This window comes from Mobula birostris, chromosome 29 (genome assembly GCF_030028105.1).
Source record: "Mobula birostris isolate sMobBir1 chromosome 29, sMobBir1.hap1, whole genome shotgun sequence".
NCBI classification, from domain to species: Eukaryota; Metazoa; Chordata; class Chondrichthyes; order Myliobatiformes; family Myliobatidae; genus Mobula; species Mobula birostris.
Genome location: NC_092398.1, coordinates 23,588,222 through 23,609,553, shown reverse-complemented (window position 1 = coordinate 23,609,553; position 21,332 = coordinate 23,588,222). Strand labels below are relative to the sequence as shown.

The following is a 21,332-nucleotide window of genomic DNA, read 5'->3' as shown; positions in this document are numbered from 1 at the left end:
GGAGCAAAGGTGGTGAACTGAGAGCTTGGATACATACATGGAATTATGATGTAGTGGCCATTACAGAGACTTGGCTGGCACCAGGGCAGGAATGGATTCTCAATATTCCTGGATTTCAGTGTTTTAAAAGGGATAGAGAGGGTGGAAAAAGGGGAGGAGGGGTGGTATTACTGGTCAGGGATACTATTACAGCTACAGAAAGGGTGGGTAATGTAGCAGGATCCTCTTTTGAGTCAATATGGGTGGAAGTCAGGAACAGGAAGGGAGCAGTTACTCTGCTGGGGGTATCCTATAGGCCCCCTGGTAGCAGCAGAGATACAGAGGAGCAGATTGGGAGGCAGATTTTGGAAAGGTGCAAAAATAACAGGGTTGTTATCATGGGTGCCTTTAACTTCCCTAATATTGATTGGCACCTGATTAGTTCCAAGGGTTCAGATGGGGCAGAATTTGTTAAGTGTGTCCAGGATGGATTCCTGTCACAGTATGTGGACAGGCCGACCAGGGGGAATGCCATACTAGATCTAGTACTAGGTAATGAACCCGGTCAGGTCACAGATCTCTCAATGGGTGAGCATCTGGGGGACAGTGACCACCACTCCCTGGCCTTTATAATTATCATGGAAAAGGATAGAATCAAAGAGGACAGGAAAATTTTTAATTGGGGAAAGGCAAATTATGAGGCTGTAAGGCTAGAACTTGCGGGTGTGAATTGGGATGATGTTTTTGCAGGGAAATGTACTATGGACATGTGGTCGATGTTTAGAGATCTCTTGCAGGATGTAAGGAATAAATTTGTCCCAGTGAGGAAGATGAATGGTAGGATGAAGGAACCATGGGTGACAAGTGAGGTGGAAAATCTAGTCAGGAGGAAGAAGGCAGCATACATGGGGATTAGGAAGCAAGGATCAGGTGGGTCTATTGAGGAATATAGGGAAGCAAGAAAGGAGCTTAAGAAGGGGCTGAAAAGAGCAAGAAGGGGGCATGAGAAGGCCTTGGCAAGTAGGGTAAAGGAAAACCCCAAGGCATTCTTCAATTATGTGAAGAAAAAAAGGATGACAGGAGTGAAGGTAGGACCGATTAGAGATAAAGGTGGGAAGATGTGCCTGGAGGCTGTGGAGGTGAGCGAGGTCCTCAATGAATACTTCTCTTTGGTATTCACCAATGAGAGGGAACTTGATGATGGTGAGGACAATATGAGTGAGGTTGATGTTCTGGAGCATGCTGATATTAAGGGAGACGAGGTGTTGGAGTTGTTAAAATACATTAGGACAGATAAGTCCCCGGGGCCTGACGGAATATTCCCCAGGCTGCTCCACGAGGTGAGAGAAGAGATTGCTGAGCCTCTGGCTAGGATCTTTATGTCCTCGTTGTCCACGGGAATGGTACCAGAGGATTGGAGGGAGGCGAATGTTGTTCCCTTGTTCAAAACAGGTAGTAGGGATAGTCCGGGTAATTATAGACCAGTGAGCCTTACATCTGTGGTGGGAAAGCTGTTGGAAAAGATTCTTAGAGATAGGATCTATAGGCATTTAGAGAATCATGGTCTGATCAGGGACGGTCAGCATGGCTTTGTGAAAAGCAGATCGTGTCTAACAAGCCTGATAGAATTCTTTGAGGAGGTGACGAGGCATATAGATGAGGGTAGTGCAGTCGATGTGATCTATATGGATTTTAGTAAGGCAACTGACAAGGTTCCACACGGTAGGCTTATTCAGAAAGTTAGAAGGCATGGGATCCAGGGAAGTTTGGCCAGGTGGATTCAGAATTGGCTTGCCTGCAGAAGGCAGAGGGTAGTGGTGGAGGGAGTGCATTCAGATTGGCGGATTGTGACTAGTGGTATCCCACAAGGATCTGTTCTGGGACCTCTACTTTTCGTGATTTTTATAACGACCTGGATGTGGGGGTAGAAGGGTGGGTTGGCAAGTTTGCAGATGACACAAAGGTTGGTGGTGTTGTAGATAGTGTAGAGGATTGTCAAAGATTGCAGAGAGACATTGATAGGATGCAGAAGTGGGCTGAGAAGTGGCAGATGGAGTTCAACCCGGAGAAGTGTGAGGTGGTACACTTCGGAAGGACAAACTCCAAGGCAGAGTACAAAGTAAATGGCAGGATACTTGGTAGTGTGGAGGAGCAGAGGGATCTCGGGGTACATGTCCACAAATCCCTGAAAGTTGTCTCACAGGTGGATAGGGTAGTTAAGAAAGCTTATGGGGTGTTAGCTTTCATAAGTCGAAGGATAGAGTTTAAGAGTCGCGATGTAATGATGCAGCTCTATAAAACTCTGGTTAGGTCACACTTGGAGTATTGTGTCCAGTTCTGGTCATCTCACTATAGGAAGGATGTGGAAGCATTGGAAAGGGTACAGAGGAGATTTACCAGGATGCTGCCTGGTTTAGAAAGTATGCATTATGATCAGATATTAAGGGAGCTAGGGCTTTACTCTTTGGAAAGAAGGAGGATGAGAGGAGACATGATAGAGGTGTACAAGATAATAAAAGGAATAGATAGAGTGGGTAGCCAGCGCCTCTTCCCCAGGACACTACTGCTCAATACAAGAGGACATGGCTTTAAGGTAAGGGGTGGGAAGTTCCAGGGGGATATTAGAGGAAGGTTTTTTACTCAGAGAGTGGTTGGTGCATGGAATGCACTGCCTGAGTCAGTGGTGGAGGCAGATACACTAGTGAAGTTTAAGAGACTACTAGACAGGTATATGGAGGAATCTAAGGTGGGGGGCTTATATGGGAGGCAGGGTTTGAGGGTCAGCACAACATTGTGGGCCGAAGGGCCTGTACTCTGCTGTACTGTTCTATGTTCTATGTACTTTTAAACCCTTGTTTGATCGTGATTTGTTTTTCTGTCCTGTTGCGTGCAGTCTTTCATTGATCTATTATGGTTCTTGGATTCACCATGCCCCGAAGAAAATGGATCTCAGGGCTTTATATGGTGACATATATGATCTTTGATTATAAATTTACTCTGAACCTTGATAATGAAGAATCATTCAGAGAGAAAGGGACAGTCAACACATTGGGTTGCGATCCTTAACCTGTACTAGATGGGACATAGAACAGTACTGTGAAAAAAAACAAGCCTTTCAGCCCAAGATGTTGTGCTAAGCCAGTGCCTGACTAAACTAGTCCTTTCTGCTTACACAATGCCCATACCCTGCCATGCCCTGCACATTCATGGACCTATTTGAGATCCTCTGAAAACAAAACATGCAGCACGGTGGAATCTTACACTCTGAGACGCCTGGTGCAGAAATGCTGTGGAAGTTACAGGACGTGGAACTGACCAGCATAGTCTCATTAAAAAAAAAGCATACCAAAAAAAAGTTGGAATTTTATATGCGGAGAGGGCTGATGTTGAAACCTGTGGAAGGCACAGAGCGTGGAAAATGTACAAGTATTTACATCAGTCTTCTGACATCAAGGATGAAATCACCGCTTCCTCTTTTCCAGAAATGAGAGTGCAGAGATATGGAAGGACATTGAGTGGCATTGAACGTTTCTCGGAAGTACTGATGAAATCATTCAAAGGGTCATCACACAAGGTCGCAGGGAGCAGCGGGTTTAAACGTGCCCCAGCTTTCCTTGTGAGTGGCCAATCTATCACTGTCCCCCACTTTTCACTTCCAGTTTCCTGTCACCCTCCAGTCTTCCATCCTCAAGCACTTCCCTATCGCCACCATTCTGTCCAATGATGCCCCTCCACCACCATTGGTGGGGAGGACAGAAACCTCTGAGGAGTTTTAACAAAATTGTACCCACCTCTACCACTTCCTCTGACAGCTCATTCCATACACACCCCACCCTCTATGCAGAAAAGTGGCCCCTCAGGTCCTCTTTCAATCTCCCCCCTCTCACCTTAAACCCATGTCCTCTCGTTTTAGACTCCCTTCCCCTAGGAGAAAGACTGTGACCATCCACCTTATCTATGCCCCTCGTGGTTTTATAAACCTCAAGAAGGTCACCCTTCAGTCTCCTTCGTTCTAGAGAAAACTGTCCCAGTCTGTCCAGCCTCTCCTTATAACTCAATCTCTCCAGTCCCAGGAACATCCTGGTGAATCTTTCCTGCCCCCTCTCTGACTTAATGACATCCTTCCTATAGCTGGGTGACCAGAACTGCACACACTACTCCAAGTCCATCACGTGCAGTCGCTCCTGTTTCAATATCAGTCAGTCATTATGTGCCATGTTGTATGACATGGGCAATCATGGTCCTTCCACGACCGTGATTGTTCTTGGCATTTTCTGCTGTACTAGTTTGCCATTGCCTTCTTCTGGGCAGTGACTTTACAAGACGGGTGACCCCAAACATACTCCTCAGAGATTGTCTGCCTGGCATCAGTGGTCGCATAACCAGGATTTGAGAGATGCACCAGCCGCTCATATAACCATCCACCACCAGCTCCCATGGCTTCACGTGACTCTGACAGGGGGGTGGGCGGGGGAGGCTACACCTTGTCCAAGGGTGACCTGCCAGGCTAGCAGAGGGAAGGAGCGCCTTACTTCTCCTCTGTTAGAGATGTATCTCCACCCCATCAGCCTGTTTTAATATATCCCTCTCAGCCCCATTCTCTTGCATCATTCTCCCTGTAACATTTGACCCCCTCACTAATCAAGAACCAGTCAACCTCCACTTTAAATATACCCAATGACTTCATTTCCACAGGTATCTGTGGCAATGAATTTCTTAGATTCACCACCCTCTGGCTAAAAAAAAATCCTTCTCATCTCTGTTCTAAAGGGACATCCTTCTAATCTGAGGCTGAGCCCTCACCAGCCTCTGTTTAAATAAATGTTTTCCTCATCTCTGATGTAAATGGATGTCTCTCTATTCTGAGGCTGTGCCCTCTGGTCCTGGATTCCCCCACTATAAGAAACACCCTCTCTATGTCCACTCTATTAGGTCTTTCATAATTCGATAGGTTTCAGTGAGATCCTCCCTCATTCTTCTAAACTCCCCGGCCCTGGACCATCAAAGACTCCTTATACGTTATTCCGGGATTATTCTCCTTTGGACTCTCTCTAATGATAGCACATCCTTTCTTAGAAAAGTGGCCCAAAACTGCTCACAGTACTCCAAGATCAGTCTGACCAATGCTGCCTTCTTCTTCTTCGTCTTCTTCTTCTTCGTCTATTACAGGCCTCCGCAGGATGTATAATTAATTATAGAACTTCAAGGAACTCAAATTCTCGAATACAACCTAGTCTTACGTATAAACTGAATAATAAACTCTTCAATCAGATGTTGATTCTCTTCATGGCCAAACAAAGATGTAATAGAAAACCAAAATAAATTTAAGCTGGATAGCCTCTTGAACAGTATGCTTCTTTCAATTCTGTATCGATTACAGCTCAGCAAAACATTCTGGACAGACAGTGGACTACCACAGTCACATAATCCAGTAGGATGTTTTCCTATTATCTTTAAATAATAGTTTAACCCACAATGCCCCAACCCAAGCCTTGTTAATTTCACCATACCTCTATGACTTAAAAGGTGACAGTCTGAGACCTTTTTAAACTTGTGGGTGTCTAGAAAAATACTGCCTGCCCCTTAATTCATTTTCCAATCCTTCTGTCACTTCTTCTCTATACTGTTTTTTAATCCTACTTCTCAATTCTGCTCTGCCTAGGGGAACTCTAATTTCTACTTGTCTGCTCTGTAAGGAAGACTTTGCAATGCCATCCACAATTTCATTTCCCTCCACCCCAGCATGCCCAGGTATCCATGAAAATCTAACTGCACAACTCATCTTCCCTACTCTAAACAACACTAAGAAAATCTCAATAACTATGTCAGGATGAGCTTTTGATTTATTCCCTCTTATAGCCTCTAAGGCAGCAGCAGAATGACACCCCTACGTGGTCGAGAGTCTTCTATACACCATAAGGCCCAGACGATTGCTAAGACAGAAGCACCATCTGAAACCCGGTGACCAACATTAACTCCAAGTTGAGACACATACATCCCAAATCCTGTCCTACTGCTCTCTGGGTCCACTGAGCCAACAGTAAAAATCCTCAGATAAGATCCCCATTTATTATTTAAATATTCATTTGTGATCAAAACTGATGAAATCACACTGCTTCCTTGAAGCTGAAAACGGAGGACTATGTCTACTTCTGGTTCTGGCAAGAGCCAAAAAAGGATGGGTGGCAAGCAAATTTGGTCAATTATGTCTTCCTCAGTCAGTTTCAATTTCACAGCCCAGTTATTAACCAAATCTAAAAATGCGTATCTTTCAATTTTACTTTGGCACTCTGACTTCCCCTGCAAAAGACACTTTGGCGGACAGTTGTGATTGAATCTATTTAGTTCTGCCCAATAATGAATTTGTCTTAAGTGCAGAGGCACTTCTTCCATCTCCACACATAATGCCGGGACCGATGTTGTTCTAAAAGCTCCACAACAGAGTCTAAGTGCTTTGGACTGCACAGTGTCTAGTTTTCCAAGCACTGCTGTACCAGTGGAACCATAAGCAATACAACCATAATCTGTAACTGATCTAATCATAGCTAGATATATTAAGTACATAGTTTCCTGCCCTGCTGCCCAGTCGCATCCAGCAATACTTCTCATAATATTTAAAACTTTCTCACACTTTCCAGTTGTTATATCTATATGAACCCTCCAAGTAAGTCTTTCTTCAAACCAGGCAAATAAAAACTTGAATACCTTGCCTTTTTCTAGTGGAGAATTGTATAGATACAATTCACAATCAGGAATCTTCCTTCTAAGCCGAAAATCATATATTTGGACTTAGAAGCAGAAATTCTGAAACCCCATTTATTAGCCCAGTTTTCAACTGACCTTAAAGCCTTTTGTACCTGCTCTAATATATACTTGACGTTTCTTCCTCTTTTCCAGATTGCACCATCGTCTGCAAACAATGATTTGCCAAATCCTGTCCCTACCTGATCAAAGATATCATTTATCATGACATTAAAAAGAACTGGACTAACGACACTTCCTTAAGGGGTACCATTACCTATTTTAACTGACTTGGAGCTTGCTCCGCCTATTCTTACTTGAATTGTCCTTTCCTTAAGGAAATCTTTGATCCAATTAAACGTTCAACCTCTAATTCCCGCATCATAGAGTTTAATTTATAAGCCATCCTTCCACAGTGAGTCATATGCTCTTTCAATATCTAGAAATACACTTACCATTACTTCTCTAGTTGAAACACTTTATTAATATCATGATCTAAAAGTGCAACAGATTCCGTTGTTGATCTTCCAGTTCCAAAACCATTTTGATAGGCAGCAAAATGTCCCTTATTTTCCAAAAAATGAACAAGTCTGTTGGTGACCATTCGCTCCATAATTTTACAAAGCACTGACGTTAAAGCTAGAGGCCAATACGAACTAGGACTAGACGCATCCTTACCTGGCTTTAAAACTGGAACCAACACCGCATGCTTCCATTCTACTGGTAATTTTCCTTCTTTCCACACTGAATTAAACAAAGCTAGTATTTCGTTTAATACAGAGTCATCTAAATGTTTAAGCAATTCATAACGCAGTCGGTCCCTACCAGGAAAAGTGTTTGAACCTGATTGGACAGCTTCCTGCAATTCCTGAAGGGAGAAAAACAAATTTTGGAGCTATTATCATCCAAACTCCTGTACAATTTCCAACTTTCCTTTAACATAATTTCCTTTCTCAAATCACCTAGCTCTCCAGAACTGTGTAATGCTTGGAACACCTCTACAAACATATCAGCCTTTTCCTAATTGGTTACAGCTTCAATATCTTCTTCCAGCAAAGCTGGGATAGATGGTTTCCTATATATCCCTGACATTCTGTGAATGATCGTCCATAGCTGCTTTATGGGTGCCTCAGGGCTCAGGGTTCCACAAAATCTTCTCCAACTATCCCTCTTTGCATTTTTAATTACTCTCCTTGCTATTGCACTTTCCTTTTTATACTCCATAACATTATCTAACACTGGGTACTTTCTTAATTTCCTGTAAGTTCTATTTCTGTTCCTTACTGCTATATCATAACTTTTATTCCACCATGGAACTAGTGTTCGAGCCTTAGGAACATTCCGTAGCGGAATAGTCAACTGAGCAACTTTATGAATTATAGAACGAAGGGATTCATTCCAATCATCTATGGAGCCCTCGCTATTAATCTCTTCTATTATATCCACAGCTGTCTCCTGGTACTTATCCCAATGGGTCAAAGAAAAATTATACCTAGCAGACCTCTCCTCAACTTCTACTATCAAATTTCTACCAAATCTTCATAACATAGGTAGTGATCACTTCCTAGTGTGTATCTGTGCATAACATCTCATTCCCCAACCCTAGCTAAGTTTGAGGAAGTGATAGATAAGTCTAAGTGACTACAAGTATTCTTTACAATATTAAATCTTGTAGGCCTTCCGTCATTTATCAGTACCACGTTGTATTTATCTAGAAACTCCTCTATTACCGCTCCATCACTATCTTTACTTTCAGTATCCCATATAGGATTATGGGCATTGAAATCTCCAACCCAGATTACTGGGGATCTTACCTTATTCATAATTTCATCCAAATCTGATAACATCATATTACCTGGATTATAAAAGTTAATCAAAGTTATTTGACCACAAGAGCTCCAAAACTCCTCAGCCACAATTTCAAGGTTAGATATAAAATCAAGTCTTGTAAACTGGAGTCCTGTTTTTATGAAAGTTGCACACCCTCCACCAGATTTACCCATTCAGTCAGCTCTCAACTATCATATCCAGGGATCACAAAATCTAAATGAGGCTTTAACCATGTCTCCTGTATACAGATCAAATCAGGCTTGTCTCTAAAAGTTCTAACAAATCTTTTTAATTCTTGACCATTTGCAGATAAACTTCTTGCATTCCATTGTCATATTAAAAACACCCCAATACTAAGTATTGCCCTCTTCAGCCATATAAAGCTCCTTCATTCTCTCTGACCCTGACAACTGGGAAGTATTCAGTGATTGTTTGTCTGTCATATACTCATGTAATTTCTCTGGCAAAATCTGTTTTATATAAAGGAATCTCTCTGCAGCTTCAACAACTAGTTTTATCATATCCAATCTCTTGGCTGTAGTTTTAGCCCCGACCAGTACATCAACAACAAACACCAAAAAAGACTCTTTAGTCATCAACAACATGCCTGAAGGAACCATAGTTGGAGAACTCGAAATGAACTGACTCCCCATCATTCTAATCTTTTATTTACTTATCCTTTGCTCTCTATCAACTTTCTTTACTGCTTCAGTATATGATATTTTTGTTGGGTACTAACATCCTGAATCTGCTTTGCCTTACTAAATTACTCACATCCTCTGAACGCCGCTATATGGTCTCCTCCACAGTTACTGCATTTAGGCACCGCTGCCTTACATGCTTTAATATCATGATCCTCTCCACATTTCACACATCTTCTTTTACCTCAACGTGAACCAGCAACGTGTCCAAATCTCTGGCAATTATAACAGCACAAGGGAGGCCTAATGTATTCTCTAACTTGATAAGACATGCACCCAAGATAGACTCTAGTTGGAAGAACATCACCTGCAAAAACCAGAGGAACAGGGGAATCCCAATTACCATCTTCTGATTTTAATCGTTTGGCTTCAATCACTCAACCACCTTTAATATTGTCCAAAATTTCCTTTTCAGTCATGCCAGACTGAATACCATACACTACCCCACCCCCCCAACTCGTTCCTTTCTTTCGGAGTAATACACTCCACTTTCACAACCAACTTTCCCACCATTTTAGCACTGTTATATTGGTCAATAGCTTTGCAACAAATTTTCAGCAATCCATTAGACAAAATCTTGGCCTGGAATCCCTTACCTATTTGGTTCTCTAATGCTGCTGCCACTTTCAAAGGATTAAGGGTTCTAAACCTCCTTCCCCTTCCTTCTGATCTTTAATTTTATACAGAATAAATTCCTCCAATTCACCCATTTTCCTCAATTTGTTGTCCCCCATTGCTTCTGGTCTTTCACTTGATGCACCCCTTTTTTCACTACCCTTACTTCTGGAGTATTCCACAGTCTCCGGTCCTCCTCCTTCAATCTCAAACCACCCCACCCCCCGCCACCTTTTGCAGCCATAGGCTACAAACTAACCCTTTCCAAACTACTAGGCTCCTCCACGCCAAAGTCCCCACCCACTCAATCAACGGCCCCAACTGCCAGTCTGGCCCAACCCCAACTCCCAGCCACAAGCAAGAAGCATGCAGCCAGCCCTCAGCCCTTCGACCAATGCCTTCAAAATCATCTTTGTTTTTAAATTGTAGACTGAAAGAAACTTGAAATGAAAGTTAACAGCGCTAAATACATCAAGCTGTGTCCAGTCGAGAACTCGTGCGTTCCCGCAGAGAGTTGCAGAGAGATTTAAGTTCAGGCACCCTTTTCCTTACAACCAGGGAGAGAAAAGAAAACTACGGTTTGACATACCGGAAGTTCCAGGTAAGTGCGCAGGAGGCGCACGGAGGCGGCTCGGTCCAAGAGGCGCGACGGGATCCCAGCAGCGCCGAAATGGCAATTGAAATGAATCTGCAGAGGCAGAAAGAGGAAGAGTGATGTCACCATCAGCAGCTGCCGGTAGAACAACGGGTTGTTTTCTGAGTCTTAGGGCTGCTATCCGGCATTATAAAGTGGTTGTTAAGAGAGAGGTGTGAGCCTGCAGATTATACTCGCTAAGGCACTCGTACAACGTACCCTACCAACCCCTTTCAGATGGGGAAGTACATGAAATCCACTGGATTCTCTCTGACTCCCAAATGGGTATTTACAGGGTGGGGGCGGCGTTACACCTTGTTAATATTTCCCACAAAGGGCTGCAGGAACGTAGCGGGCCAGGCATAATCTACGGAGCGAAACGGACAGTCGGCGTTTCATGCCGAGATCCTGCCGCAATGCAAAATGAGACCTAACGAAAATAGTCCGAGGGAGAAGGCAGGAGAATGGGGTTAGGGGTAGGGGAGAGTATTAAATCAGCCATGGTGGAAAAACGGAGCAGACGGGATGGACCAAATGGCCTTATTCACCATGTCTTATGGTTTTCATTGGTCAGTGTGGGGAGAGCGATGAAGCAGGCCACTCGGTGTGAAACATCCTGAACCTACACTACTGCAACAACACAGGGGAAGACAATGACTTAAACGTTTATGATGAAAGTTCAAAGTAAATTTATCATGAAAGGACAAAATACTTGTTTGTCAACATATATACAACCCTGAGACTTGGCTTCTTGCCGGTATACACAGCAAATCCCAGAAGCACAACAAAAAGACCGCACCCAACGGGGCGGACAAGCAGCCAATGTGGTGAATCGGCCTCTTAATTGTTCGCACACAGAATGCCGCCTATTGGATTTAATGTTTTTTTTTTCGCACTTTAGAGACTGTTGTGTGTGAAAACACCAGGAAATCAACAGTTTCTGTGATACTGAAACCACCCCGTTCGGCAGCAACTCAAGCATAATAAGTATGCAGGCTGTTCAAACATCAGAATGGGTGACTTCGACAGTGGGATGATTGACTGGCCCCGGACGGGGTGATATCAGTATCTCGCAAAATGCTGATCTCCTGATCGCGCACAACAGTCTCTAAAGTTTACAGAGAGTAGTAGGGCAAACACACAAAAAAAAACACCCAGTGAGCGGCAGTTCTGTTGACGAAATCGCCTTGTTAATGAGAGAGGTGAGAGGAGAGCGGCCAGAGTGGTTCAAGAGGACAGGAACTCAAATAACCACGCATTTCAAGAGTGGCGTGCAGAGGAGCATCTCCGAACATACAGCACGAGGAGCCTTGAAGTGGCTGGGCTACAGCAGCAGAAAACCACGAACATACACTCAGCTGCCACTTTGTTAGGAGCAGAGCATAGCTAATAGAGTGAGTGCATTCTGTGCATGGTAGGGCACTAGGGAATGCTGTACAAGAGAGGGACCTTGGGGTACAAATGCATAGTCGTGCCATGGAAAGATAGGGTTTGAAGGAGGCACTTGGCGCACAGTCCTTCATGAAACTGGAGTGTTATAGAGTCACAGTATAGCACAGAAACAGGCCCTACAGCCCATCTAGCCCATGCCAAAGCATTTAAACTGCCCACTCCCATCGGCCTGCACCAGGACAATATCCCACCGTACCCCTCCCATCCATGTACCTATCCAAACTTCTCCTAAACATTGAAATTGACCTGTCCTGAACTGTTAAGTTGCAGTTGTATGAGAGCTGGTGAGGAGTCTTCCTCCGAGTTTGTCTGCCAAACACATAATGGGACCAAGCCACAAACATAAAACTTTCTGGTGAACGCAGCATCTCTAGGAAGAGGTACAGTTGACGTTTCGGGCCTCGACTGTACCTCTTCCTAGTGATGCTGCCTGGCCTGCTGCGTTCACCAGCAACTTTTATGTGCTTTGCTTGAAATTCCAGCATCTGCAGATTTCCTCGTGTTTACATAATGGGACCATGTTAGATGCTCGAAGATGTTGCCACCCAAGAACTTGAAAGAGCTGACTGCAAGGACCACAGTGTAGGTTCTTCTCCTACTGGAGAGGGAGGGGCCAGGTTGAGCAAGGAAGCCCCCCAGAGGCCACATTGAGTGGCAACAGTGCTATTGATACAGTAGAGAAAGCAATGATTATGAATGCAAACAATAAAAAGGCATTGTATGGTTTATTCTTGTAAATATTTTATTATGCATAAAGTCAAGTCAAGTTTATTGTCATTTAACTATACACATGTATACCGTCAAACAAGACGATTCTCTGATGCTGGGTGTAAAGCACAGTAGTACATAGAACACATAATAATTGATGAAAGTAAGGAAGAAATCTACAGATGGATTACACATCTGCATAAATTAAATATTGTCATATTCAAAACAGAATAACCGGCGATCTTCAAATGCAATGCAACAGGGAGTTCAGAAGCCTTACGGCCTGCGGGAAGAAACTGTTTTCCCACCTTGACCATTCTTGTCATTGTGCATCAGAGTCTCCTGAATGGTGGTAGAAAGTCAAGGAGGATGCTGGATGGATGGGAGGGATCCTTGATGATATTAAGGTCTATGTGTGTGCAGTGCTGCTGATAAATGTCTTCAGTGGGTAGGGAGAGCCCTGTGATCCTCTCAGCCATTCTCACTGTCCTTTGTGAGGACTTCCGGTCCCTACAAAGTATGTTTTGTAAAAAAAATAAAGACACTGATGAGGCATCATGTGGAATGCCACATTCATGTGGTCATCCTGTTATCGGAAAGACATGTTAAACTGGAAAGAGTGCAGAAAAGGTGTACAAGGATGTTGCCAGGACCATAGGTCCTGAGTTATAGGGAGAGTTGGCCAACTTCGGTCTTTATCCACTAGAACACAGGAGAATGAGTGGCGAACTGGAAGAAATGTTTAAAATTATGGGACACATTATGTGTGGATGGTAGGGGAGAGCAAAACTGGGGGCATAGGCTTAGGGCAAGAGGGGAAAGGTTTAAAAGGGACATGGGGAGGATGGCTTTTTTCACAAAGAGTGTGGTGAGTGTATGGAAGGAGCTGCCAGAGGAAGTGATTGAGGCACAGTGGTATCATTTAAGAAGAACTCGGGTAGGTGCATGGATGGGAGGGGTTTAGAGCGATTATAGGCCGAATGCAGGACGGTGGGGCTAGCTGGGTGGGCGTGGGGTGGTTCTGCTCGCAGCTCTGCCAAGTTTACTCCCCTGCACTGAGGCTGAGGCTCCGGGCCTGCTCCAGGGCTCTGTGTCTGAGGACTCACTTTCATTCCAAATACTATTTGCTTATTTCTCTTGTTTGCACGATTCTTTCTTTCTTTCTTTCTCTCCCTCTCCCTCCCCCACCCCCCCCCCATTGGGTGTTTGTCAGTCTTTTTTGAAAATGGGTTCTTTTGGGTTTCTTGTTTTCTGAATGCCTGTAAGGAGACAAATCTCAGGGTTGTATAATGTATACATACTTTGATAATAAATGCACTTTGCACTTTGAACTTGACCAGTTGTACCAAAGGGCCTATATCCTTGCGGTAATGCCCTGCGATTCTATGACCTTCCTGTGCTGTGTGGATCTCCCTTACCCTGAAACACAGCGTAAAGCAGCTCCTGACACTACATAGCTCAGATGCGCAGTTGTTCGTATCATACAATGGAATAACGTTGTGGAAACCACAGTGAGGCAAATGAAGAACTTACTGACAGCCCGGGTTACTTGTCTAAGAATAGTATTGGTGGTCTCTGCAAGTAGAAGCCTAAACGATGTGCCTTAACACTTTTTTTAAGAATTTCCGCAAACTTCTGCTCAAGTGGTATCAACAAGCTTGAAGGAGAGCAGGGAAATTTTACACGGACATTGCCAGGACAGACTCGATGGGCCGAATGGCCTACTTCTGCTCCTTTGTCTTTGTCTTGTCTTATGGACATGACGACTTGTATTACAGGGTCAGACTTTATTCCCAGGAGCGCAGGATAGTGCAGAGTGGTCTTCTGGAGGTATACAAAATTAAGAGGGGTGGTGTAGAGGGGGTAAGTGCAAGCAGGCTTTCTCCACTGAGGCTGGATGAGACTAGAGTTAAGGGTAAAAGGTGAAATGTTTAAGGGGAACAAACTCCTTCGCTCAGAGGGTGGTGAGAGTGGGGAACGAGCTGCCAGCACAAGTGGTGGATGCAGGTTCCGGAAGGATCTGGCGGGCTTTGGAGATGGTGCAGACGAGGTTCACTGCGACTCTGCCTGGAGCGAAAGTGGAGGTCGGACAAACTTGAAGATCAGTCTGCTCACCGAAGCATGGAGCTGAATACAAATTAGGGAGGAGAAGGTGCTTGTAGTATTGAGGCAAATTAAGATGGATAAGTCCCCAGGGCCTCAAGGCTTCTCCTCGGATCTCATGGGAAGCTGGTGCAGCAATTGCAGGGGCTCTCACAGAGGTATTCAAAGCATCCTTTGTTACAGGTGATTCGAGTATAGGAGATGTGATGATGTGTTGAATTTATACAAGGCATTGGTAAGGCCAATTTTAGAGTATTGTGTCCAGTTCTGATCATGTACCTACAGGAAAGATACTCATAAGATCGAATAGAGTACAGAGAACATTTACAAGGATGTTACCAGAACTTGAGGACCTGAGTGACTGGGAAAGGTTGAATAGCTTAGCACTTTATTCCCAGGAGCGCAGGAGAACAAAGGAAGCTCTTACAGAGGTATACGGAATTACGAAGGGTATGGATAGATAGAATATAAACTAGCTTCTTCCCCTCAGGTTGGACAAGACAAAATGTACAGGTCATAGGTTTGAGGTGAAAGGTGAAATGTTTAAGGGGAATCTGAGTGGGGACTTCATCACTCAGAGGGTGCTGAGAGTGTGGAATGAGCAGCCAGAAGAAGTGGTGGATGTCAGTTCAATTTCAACATTTAAGAGTAGTTCATTGATTGGAGGGGTTTGGAGGGATATGGTCCAGGTACATAGAAACATAGAAAATAGGTGCAGGTGTAGGCCATTCAGCCCTTCAAGCCTGCACCGCCATTCAGTATGATCATGGCTGATCGTCCAACTCAGAACCCTGTACCTGCTTTCTCTCCATACCCCCGATCCCTTTTGCCACAAGGGCCATATCTAACTCCCTCTTAAATATAGCCAATGAACTGGCCTCAACTGTTTCCTGTGGCAGAGAATTCCGCAGATTCACCACTCTCTGTGTGAAGAAGATTTTCCTCATCTCGGTCCTAAAAGGCTTCCCTTTTATCCTTAAACTGTGACCCCTCGTTCTGAACTTCCCCAACATCAGGAACAATCTTCCTGCATCTAGCCTGTACAATCCCTTTAGAATTTTATACGTTTCAATAAGATCCCCCTCAATCTTCTAAATTCCAGCGAGTATAAGCCTAGTCGATCCAATCTTTCTTCAAATGAAAGTCCTGCCATCCCAGGAATCAATCTGGCGAACCTTCTTAGTGCTCCCTTTATGGCAAGAATGTCTTTCCTCAGATTAGGGGACCAAAACTGCACACAACACTCCAGGTGTGGTCTCACCAAGGCCTTGTACAACTTCAGTAGAACCTCCCTGCTCCTGTACTAGTGAATAGGATCAGGTCAGCCTGGACTAGATGGGCTGAAGGGCCTATTTCTGTGCTGCAGTACTATATGACTCCATGACTCTATCCTGTGCTATAAGAATTTGTCCTATAGAGTCAAAGACCTCTACACCATGGAAACAGGCCCTTCAGCCAACTCATCCATGCTGACCAAGATGTCTGCCTAAGCTGGTTCCATTTGCCTGTGTTTGCCCCACATCCCTCTAAAGCTTTTCTGTACACCTACCGTACCTGCCAATTGCTTTTAGAAGTGTTATTGCACCTGCCTTAGCCTCTTCCTCTGGCGGCTCATTCCATATACAGTACTGACCACCCTCTCTGTGTGCAACGTTGCCCCGATGTCTCTGATAAATCTCTCCTTTCTCCCCTCAAACCTCTAATTCTTTTTTTTATATAATTTTTATTGAGTTTTCAAAAGGAATACATGAAAAGATAATATCTACCCTCCCCCCTCCCCTTAACCCTCCCCCCCCCATATAAAGTCCTACCTAAAAAAGAAAAGAAGAAAAAAAAGAGAGCCGCCTGGGTATTGGAAGGTTTCCACATGCTCCATGGAATTCAAAATAAATTTGGTATACTTATTCGTTACTTTCTCCATGGGACCAAGATCCTTATCGGACCACTTAAATATGCCATCCTATCTTTTGTAAATAAGGGTGCCAAATATTCAAAAATGTTATATATTTATCTCTTAAGTTATAAATAATTTTTTCGAGTGGAATAGAGCTAGCCATTTAATTCTTGAAGAAAATCTCTAATTCTTGAAGAAAAGACTGTATCCACCCTCTCTACATCCCTGCACTCCAGTGTCAAGTCCCACCCTGCCCAACCTCTCTCCATAACTTCCTCCCTTGAGTCTTGGCAACATCCTCACAAATCCTCACAAAAATACTGCAGTTGCAGCCTCACGATATATCTCCAACAACTGCAACATAACGTCCCAGCTCCTGCACTCAGTGCCTTGACTGATAAAGGTCAGCGTGCCAACCTGCCTTCAAGGTTAAAAGGTTCGTTTTAATGTCAGAGAATGTATACAGTGTACAGCCTGAAATTCTTACTCTTCGCAGACATCCATGAAGCAAGAAACCCATAGAATGAATGAAAGAAACATCAAAGCTCCCGAAGACTCCCCTCATCGCGTCTAACTATCTCACCCCTTCAGGGGAGGCATGTACCTGTACCCTTGGCCCTTCTGTTCTACAACACTCCCCAGGGCCCTGCCGATCACTGTGGAATTCCTACTCTGTTTTGATGATCCCATCATAAAATTATGTAACCAGTGATGGTGTTCCAGTGACGCACTGTGTAGAGATGCCACCTCTCAGCTCCAGAGATTTACGTAGTTTGCATCCAGTGTATCCAGGGTTTGCATCACATTTACAATTTAGATCGCAACGGAGAGTATTCTGATCTTTTGCATCATGGGCTGGTATAGATACACCAAAGTCCAGGAACAGAAAAGGTTACAGAATGCAATGAACATGGCACAATCCATCACAGGATAAGCCCTTCCCAACGCTGAGCACATTTACAAGGAGTACTGCCACAAGAAAGCAGTGTCTATCATTGAGAACACCACCCCCGACCACTACCCACCATCCAGGCCATTTCCTCTGAGGCAGGGGGTATAGCAGCTTCAGGTCCTACACCACCAAGTTCAGGAACAACTACCCTTCAACCATCAGGCTCCCGGACCTAGGTGGGTAACTTCACTCACACAACACTGAACTGATTCCACAACCTATGGACTCACTTTCAAGGACTCGACAACTGACATTGTCAGTACTATTCCATTCAGTTTTTAAATTAATATTTACACAATTTGCCCTTTTGGACATTGGTTATTTGTCAGTCTTTATTTATGTATAGCTTTCACTGATTCTATTGAATTTCTTTATTTTCCTGTCAATACCTGCAAGAAAATGAACCTCAGGGTTGTATACGGTGACATATATGGTATTCTGCACATATATATAGCTAGGGTGCTTAAGAACTTTGCACAGTACTGTATTTGTCGGCATACAGTGGACAACAAGTTTGTAAATCTAGCAGGAGCAAATAATGTTGGGAACAGTGAATGGTGAAGGTGGTGCACTACAGGAGGGGTGTGGGACAGGAGGCAGAGAACGAGTGCCAGGAGCGGGGGGGTGGAGTGGTGAGGGTGCAGCCACACCCAGCCCTGAGACATCAGGCGAGGTCATTTGATTTCAAACAATTGGTTTATTGATCATTACAGAATGTCTCTCTGGTGCTTCCCACTCCCTTCCCCTTTTTCCCAACCATGATTCCCTTCTCCCTGTCCCCTTCCCACTCTCAGTCTACAACAGAGCCCTATATCAGAACTAGGTTTATCATCACTCACATATGTCATGAAATTTGTTTTGTTTTACATAAAATTACTACAGTACTGTGCAAAAAGGCTTAGGCACCCTAGCCATATATATTTGTGGGCACATGGCCAAGTGGTTAAGGCATTTGACTAGCGATCTGAAGGTCGTGAGTTCAAGCCCCAGCTGAGGCAACGTGTTGTGTCTTTGAGCAAGGCACTTAATCACACATTTCTCTGTGACAACACTGGTGCCAAGCTGTATGGGTCCTAATGCCCTTCCCTTGCACAACGTCAGTGGCGTGGAGAGAGGAGACTTGCAACAAGGGCAACTGCCGGTCTTCCATACAACCTTGCCCAGGCCTGCGCCCTGGAGAGTGAAGACTTTCCAGGTGCAGATCTATATATATATAGAACAGTACAGCACAGGAACAGGAAATGCAATACATCATGTTATGCTGATCTAAGTTAGTAATTAAATGTCTGACTAAACTAAACTAAACCCTTCTGCCTACAGAGCGTCCATATCTCTCCATCCCCTGGGTACCTATGTATCCATCTAAAAGCCTATTAACTGCCTCTGTAATATCTGCCTCCTCCACCACCCCTTGAAGCACATTCGAGGCACCCAGCACTCTGTGAGGACTGGAATATAAAAGCAAGGATGTAATGCTGGGGCTTTATAAGGCTTTAGTTATACCCTACCTGGAGAATTGTGAGAAATGTTTTGGGCCCCTTATCGAAGAATCAGAATCAGGTTTAATATCACCGGCCTATGTCCTGAAGTTTGTTAACTTTGAGGCAGCAGTACAATGAAATACGTGATAAATATTTTTTTAATGAATTTGTGTATATTAAATAGTTAAATTAAGATTAATGCAAAAACAGAAATGTTTTAAAAAGTAGCGAGGTAGTCTTCTTGGGTTCAATGCCCATTTTGAAATCATCTGGCAGAAGGGAGGAAACTGTTACTGAATCACTGAGTGTGTGCCTTCAGGCTCCTCGTCCTCCTTTCTGATCTTAACAATTAGAAAAGGTCATGTCCTGGGCGGTGGGGTCCTTGACGATGGAATCCACCTTTCTGAACCACCGCTGCTTGAAGATGTCCTGAATACTATGGAGGCAATGATGGGGCAGACTAATTTTATAACTCTCTGCAGCTTAACTTCGATCCTGTGCAGTAGCCCCTCTCTCCGCACGCCCCCCCACCCCCATACCAGATGATCATGCAACCGGTCAGAATGCTCTCCTACATCTGTAGAAATTTTGGAGTGTTTGAGCTGACAAACCAAATTTCCCTAAACTCCCGACAAAATATAGCTGCTGTTTTGCCTTCTTTGTAGCTGCATCGATACGTTGGGACCAAGTTAGATCCTCAGAGATATTGACACCCAGAAACTTGGAATTGCTCACTTCCTCTACTTCTGATCCCTTTGTGAGGATTGGTATGTGTTCCCTCTTCTTATCCCTTCTGGAGTCCACAATCAGCTCTATGGTCTTACTGACACTGAGTTGTTGCTGTGACACCAATCAACTAGCTGGTATGTCTCACTCCTGTATGCCTGCTTGTACCACCTGAAATTCTACTATCATCAGCAGAGTTATAAATGGCATTTGAGCTATGCTGAGCCACAAAGTCATGGGTGTAGAGAGAGTAGAGCAGTGGGTTAAGCACACGTCCCTGAGGTGTGCCAGTGTTGATCGTCAGCAAGGTGGAGATGTTATTACCAATCCACACAGATTGTGGTCTCTGCTTAAGAAGTCGAGGATCCAGTTGCAGAGGGAGGTACAAAGGCCCAAGTTCTGTAAATTTTCAAGCAGGACTGTAGGATCAGTATCTGTTTACAGTTATTATTCTATAGATTTAGTCAGTATGCCTGCAGAAAAAAAATCTCAGGGTTGTATGTGGTGACGTGTATATACACCAATAATAAATTTTACTTTGAACTTTCAAACTTTGAACTTTAGGACTGAGCTATAGTCAATGAGCATCATCCTGATGTAGGTGTTTGTATTGTCCATGCAATGCAAGACCGTGTGGAGAGACAGTGAGGTCGAGCCATTCTAGACCTATTGTGGCGATAGGCAAATCACAGTGGGTCCAAATCCAAAGCTGAGGCAAGAGTTAATTCTAGCCATGAGCATCAGAGAGGCACTGGAGAGATTCCACATGAGGTTCATGGGAATGATCCTACAAATAAAAGGGTTAATGTGTCAGGAGTGCGTGATGGCTCTTAGCCTGTTCTTGATGGAGCTTAGAAGGATGAAGAGGATCTCATTCAAACATATCGAACATTGAGAGGCCTTGACTGAGTGGACGTAGGGTAGTGGATACAGCCCAGTGCATCATGGGTAAAACCCTCCCCACCATTGAGCACATCTACATGGGGTGCTGTCACAGGAAAGTAGCATCCACCACCCAGGCCATGCTCGCTTCTCGCTGCTGCCATCAAGGAGGAGGTACAGGAGCCTCAGGACCCACCACACCAGGTTCAGGAACAGTTATTACCCCTTAACCATCAGGCTATTGAACCAAAGGGGATAACTTCACTCAACTTCATTTCCCACAACCCATAGACTCAAGGATTCTTCATCTGATGTTCTCCATACCTATTGTTTATTTAATAATTATTATTATTATTTCTTTTTTTTGTATTTGCACAGTCTTCTGTAGTCTGGTTGAACGCCTGAGTTGATTCGGCCTTTGATTCCGTTAGAGTTATTATTCTATAGATTTGTTGAGTACATCCACAAGAAAATGAATCTCGGGGTTGTATTTGGTGACATATATGTACTTTGATAATAAATTTACGTTGAACTTTGATGTTTCCTTTAGTGGGTGTGTCTAGCCTCTTGCACGCGTCTGTCATATTTGCCTCTCCCGCCATCCCTGGCAACACAGTCCAGGCATCCACCATTC

The 21,332-nt window shown here is 44.1% G+C and overlaps 1 protein-coding gene across 4 annotated transcripts in view; it reads right to left on the bottom strand.

The window, feature by feature from the left end:
- LOC140190062 (sialoadhesin-like) overlaps positions 1 to 10,646 on the bottom strand; it is a 42,394-nt gene extending 31,748 nt beyond the window's left edge. For 2 of the 4 annotated variants that reach the window (XM_072246504.1, XM_072246506.1), the window contains exon 1: positions 10,456 to 10,644. The gene's annotated coding sequence lies outside the window, so the exon portion shown is untranslated. Of the gene's footprint in view, positions 1 to 7,398; positions 7,522 to 10,455 lie in introns of those variants that run through there. The other 2 variants (XR_011883530.1, XM_072246507.1) reach the window with 2 other exon arrangements.
- Positions 10,647 to 21,332: the final 10,686 nt, after the last annotated feature.